Genomic DNA, 5,543 nt, shown 5'->3' with positions numbered 1-5,543 from the left:
GAAAAAAAGAGGGGGAGAGAGAGAGAGAGTCTATATATTTTTTTTTTATTTTTCTTCTTCTTTTTTCTTTTTTTTTTTCTTTTTTTTTCTTTTTTTTTTTGCTGCAGCTTCCTTTGGGCCAAAACAGGGGACCTCACAATCCCCTCGATTAGTCGGTCGGCGGTCGATCGGCATGAAACTGATCGATGACAAAAGGGTGAGATGGGCAGCTTGGAGGGATCCAAACTAGTGGCGATGGCGACCCCGGCACCGAAAAGCTGAAGAAAAGAGGATAAAAATAGAAGTTCTTTCACAACAAAATCCGACAACTCCGGTCACCGACGATCGTGCACATGAGCACGGAAGAAGGAGGAGAAGAGAGGGAGAGAAATCGAGCTTACCTCGAGCTTCGATGACTGCTGTGGCGAGAAATTGTGGCGAGCATGATGACGGTCTCTTACGAGTGATTCTGGCGATCCTCACTATTTGGCTCTGATTTTCTTCATGAGAAAAGGGAAGGGTCTCCCCTTTAAATAGAGTCAGAGGGACCCTTTTCCGACTCTGATTGGGAGTCGATGAGAGGAGGAAGAAATCCCTTTGGGAGTCTTCTCCTCTATTTTCTCTTCTTTATTATTTTTTTTTATGTATTGGGCTGGGTTGAAGGTCCAATGAACCGGGCCATGACATAGACGGTCCAGATCATCCAAAACGCATAGGACCCCTTCGTTGGAGTTCCCCCAAATCACGTAAGGAGCCATCGATTAGGACCAACCGGGGACCCTCCTCCCCACAACCCAAACACCAAAAGCAACCAATCCCCACATGTCACGTAACCAATGCAGGTTACGAACCACTTGCTCTTTGCTGCTCTGGACTGAATACCACTCCACTACGCTCTACCCCCATGACAGCAGGACGAGGGAAGGAATGGTTAGGGAGGCAGTGAGGCCAAAGGGATCCCAACCACCAATAGGACACGATAGGCCACGTGGCATGATCAAAGGCCGTCTGATCAGCTGGCGTAGGATCCTTGGTTGAGTACACGTGCTCCCACCCGTCCCCTCCCTTTCTCCTCCTTTGCTTCCATGCATGGATTTCTCCTCCCAAAGACACCAAATAAAATAATACAAACAATGGGAATTAGAGTGCTACTACCCTCTCCCCCTCCCCACAGCTTAAAAATCGCATCTAACCTCTCTCACCTCACCCTCTAATAAGGAGAACGGAGTGATTGGAAGTAGAGCAGAGTTGGCGATTAGATCCGAGGTAGCCATGAAATCTATAATCGTTTCTTCTCAAATCGATCCAGAGATCCGGATTTGATAGATCTAATTGGCTTTTGCTGTCACTTTTAGCTCTTTGATTTGCTTTCTGGATCAAAATTTCATCTTGCTAGCTCCCCTGTTTCTAAAGGAGATGGAGAGAGATCAGGAGTTGAAGCACTGCTGCAGGGTTTGTGGAAGAGCTTCCCCTGTGGGAGATCTTTGGGAGGCCACATGAGGTCTCACTTAGCATCGAACTCCTGTGCCGAGGTCGAGGCGAGGCTGCAGAGCAGCAGGAGCTCCATTGGGGTAGGAGCTGGCTATGACCTGAGGGAGAACCCCAAGAAGACCTGGAGGCTATCGGGCTCTGGCAGCGACGGCTCCCCGGGGCATGACAAGCTCTGCAGGAAGTGTGGGAAAGGTTTCCCTTCTTTGAAGTCTCTCTTTGGGCACATGAGGTGCCATCCAGATAAGTCTCACCATAATTTGGAGGAGGGGGAGGAGGAAGAGAAAGAATTGGAGGAGCAGGAGGGCGCATGGAGTGCAGGAGGCCAATCTGACAATGAGGTGATGATTCCCAGAAGGAGAAGAAGATCAAGACGAGTGGCGTTGATCCCAGCCTCATCGACTCAGGTGTTGGAGCTTGAGAAGGAGCAGGAGGATGTGGCACTGAGCCTCATGATGCTGTCGAGGGACACCGGGTTTTGGAGCAGCATTAGCTCGACCGCCGAGTCCGATAAGAATTCAGTGGTGTTGAAGAATTTAGACTCTGAGGGAGATGAGATTGGGAAGGGAAAGAAGAGATCTGAATTCATTTCTTTAAGATATGGGGATAGGAGAGATGGACTAAAGAAGGTGGAATCTGATGTTTCTGATGATGATGGTTTTGTTAAGGATGATGAGTTCAAGAAGCCAAAGGCCTATACTTCGGATACGGATGAATTCGAGCATGCCGATGAAGCATCAAGAAAAGGCTCTCTCAAGAAGAAGGATCTGAGTTGTTGTCTTGCTGAATTAGGGAGGAAGACGAGATTCGATCAGTGGCACTCAGGAACTGGGAAATATAGCAAATCAGGATCAAGGTCTGAGTTTGGTGCTTCCAAAGCTGATTTCAGTAAGGTTTCTATAAAAAGAGGCCGGTATGAATGCACTACATGCAACAAGTTCTTCCCTTCTTACCAAGCTCTCGGAGGTCACCGAGCTAGCCACAAAAGGATCAAGGTCCTGTTAGTATCAAGGACTGAAGGCAGTAATAACAGCTTGGAGACAGAAGCTTCTATTAAGCCCGCACAGTTGGAAGAATTGGTGGACAAGAATGTTGGCATTGATACTAGCTCTGAAGCATCAAAGAAGGTCAAGGACCATGAATGCCCAATCTGTCACAACCTTTTCTCATCAAGCCAAGCTTTAGGGGGTCACAAGAAGTCCCACTTGGTTGTGAGCTCCGATGGTGCAGACCTCACTCATCAGACTATTGTAATTCAGCAGCAGCCACCGGGGATGCCGGATGTGCTTGATCTCAACCTCCCAGCTCCCACCGATGAAGGTTATAATAATACTGAAGGGAATCTTAAGTTCAGGTCTTGGTGGGTTGGAAGAAATCACAGGCGCGAGCCACTCTGGGGCCTGATCTCCAATTGATGAAGAAGATGCAGAGATTGTATATATTTATCAGATACTTGTTGCAGTTTTATTCAATTAATTCTTTTGGATATGCTGGCAAGGCCATGGCTACATTTACTAGCTCCAAATGTTGAAGTGGTAAGTCTCTTTTTCCCTTCCTGATTGAAGAATCCAAATCTCTTAGAATTTTCAAAAATTTATGTTCCATTTTCTATGGACTCAGAATGAATCTCTGTTGAATTACTAATGATAGATGAGCCAATCGAAGTGTTGAAAGAGTGGGTTGTTTTTTGGAGCAATTGAGATTTACTTCAATGCTAGAATGTATTCCTTTTCTTTTTTCCTTCTGTGCATTGGTGGTCTTCAAAGTGTCTCATTGGTATCACTTTGGGCAATCATGGTTCATAATTAATGGGCTCAGGGAAGCATTAGAATAGAAGAATGCCACTTGAGATCTTCTGCTCTTGTCTTCTGTTTCTCACAGAAAATTAGCTTTCACATCCTCAGTGTACCTTCATTCTTTCTCCCTTTCCTTTTTTTTCTCTCCTTTCAATTTTTAAATGTTGAAGAAGTCAGCAAGCAATGCTCCTCTATTTGCTTTTGAAATGTTATGATGATTTTCTTAACTAATCCCCTTTCTAAATTCACTAACCTGAAGCGTATGAAGAAAAAATTTGGGATCTTCTCTTTGGATATTGCTTTGCCTGTTCTCGATAAAATGTAAGCAATAGTTTATACTCTATGTGATCTCATTTACTCTTTGTCATCTTGGGTTTCATGAATCAAAAGAGAAAAAAAAGAAGGAAAATGCCAAGAAAACCTTAAGTACATTTACGGTTACTTGATATTATCTTTGACATTCTAATAAATATTTTATTTAGTGGCTGGACTAATAGCGCTGGAGTATCTTGTCACTCTCTTCTTAAGATTTTTCTGAGTAAAGGACACCAGCCAGACAGAAGCAATGTAGCTTTAGCTCTTTGCTTGCTTGGATTTGTATGACATTGAGGCTTAAATAATAAATTCCAGGCTGTAGGTAAACTGTGGAAAAATATGGAAGCATGCCAACTGACTGCCTTCGACTAATAAAACCATGAACTAACCTAGGGTTCATGGATGCGGCACAGGCTAGGGTTGAAATGATTGGTTGTGAAATCTTTAGCAAACATGGTTAATGGCCTTTACCAAGGATATAGATATAATATACATGACAGCATGTGATATCAAATTGGTTGTTCATCTGTCCACCATAACATATGACAACCTATCTCACTCACCCATGTTGGTGTCTTTTCTTGCTTTAGACAAATAGGATTGTACTTATTATCTATGTTGTGAAAGGTTAATGCTTCTCATGCACTCTCTTCCCTCTCTAGAGTCTGGAGTCCAGACAGCCCATCATCCTTTTGTTGCCCATGCCTTTTTCTTGCCTACTTTTCTTAGACTTGTTGGACTCTTTATGAGGAGACCTCTCTCTCGCTCCTGCTTTCCACTCTCATACAAAAACATACACATATGATATCTCCACATCAAAGTTTAATTTATGAGATTCTACCAAAAAATAGCAGCAGTAGATCTTTTCACAAACAATCTGATCCATCTGGTTGTCTAAGAGTTGTCTTTTGGATAAGATTAGTCTAGAGCTTATCAGAGAGAGAGAGAGAGAGAGAGAGAGAGAGATTACTTAGCACCATGTAAGATAAACAAATAAAGATTGAAATTTTGGAACCACATTGAATAATATTATGAATTGCACATAGTTTGGTTAGCCAATATGTATATATGATAGGCAACTTAGGAAGGTCCTGTTAATAGCTTGAAGCAAACAAATGTTTAGTTTTTGATTATTATGATTGAGACAATACATCAGACACAGAGAGCTTATATTCTTTTCATTAACAAGAATACCAAAAAGATAAGGACAATTCTTGCACTACCCTACGCTTTGAGTGTAATGGATGTCTTTATCAATCAGGCTAATAGCTTCACAACTTGATTTGCTTCTCTCAACAGATAGAAACCTCTACAGTTTATAGTATTTTAGTTACACTTGGACAAGTTCAGACTACAGAGATTGTTTGATAATGCATGGTATAGCTCTTGCAGCACTTCTCTATCATTGCTTTCTTTGATTCTTTCATGTGGATTCGATGTCGCATTAGAGGAATATTTTCCATGATTGGATGCTTATGTAAAACATGTGAGCCATGCCTGACATGACTAAGGAAAAGAAAAAGTTAAGTTAGTCATTTCAATTCGAAAGCATTCATAAATCAAACAGTGGAGTTACCTCAACTTGCGAGAAGCACTAAATTTGGGGATATCTTATGGGAAATTTTGGACATAGCATTGCCAAAGCAGCATGTAACTTGGCTCTATGTTGATATGTAATTAAAGGCCTCCATCTAACACTGAGTAGCCATAATATAGCTAATGCTTACTTGTATTTAGATGCTAAAAAACAAAGCCAGGTTATATGTTAATCTGTATTACTAGAGATATAAAATTTATCATTCAAGAAAGGCCATGGTTTGGGCCTTTGGGCCTTTCCTAAGCCTAGGTAGATAATCTCTAACTTGGCCCTTTTTTCCAACATTTTAGCCAGAACTATTCATTGCTAGAGGTGCAGCATGTGATGTTATCTGAGGAAGCTTACTCAATGATATGGCCAAATTATTT

General features: G+C 42.2%; 1 pseudogene; it reads left to right on the top strand.

Moving 5' to 3' along the window:
• The first annotated feature begins 1,074 nt into the window (after positions 1–1,074).
• LOC105032261 (uncharacterized) lies at positions 1,075–3,249 on the top strand (annotated as a pseudogene).
• Positions 3,250–5,543: the final 2,294 nt, after the last annotated feature.

The sequence above is a fragment of the Elaeis guineensis genome, chromosome 10, assembly GCF_000442705.2.
Source record: "Elaeis guineensis isolate ETL-2024a chromosome 10, EG11, whole genome shotgun sequence".
NCBI lineage: Eukaryota > Viridiplantae > Streptophyta > Magnoliopsida > Arecales > Arecaceae > Elaeis > Elaeis guineensis.
This window is presented reverse-complemented; position numbering and strand designations above follow the sequence as displayed.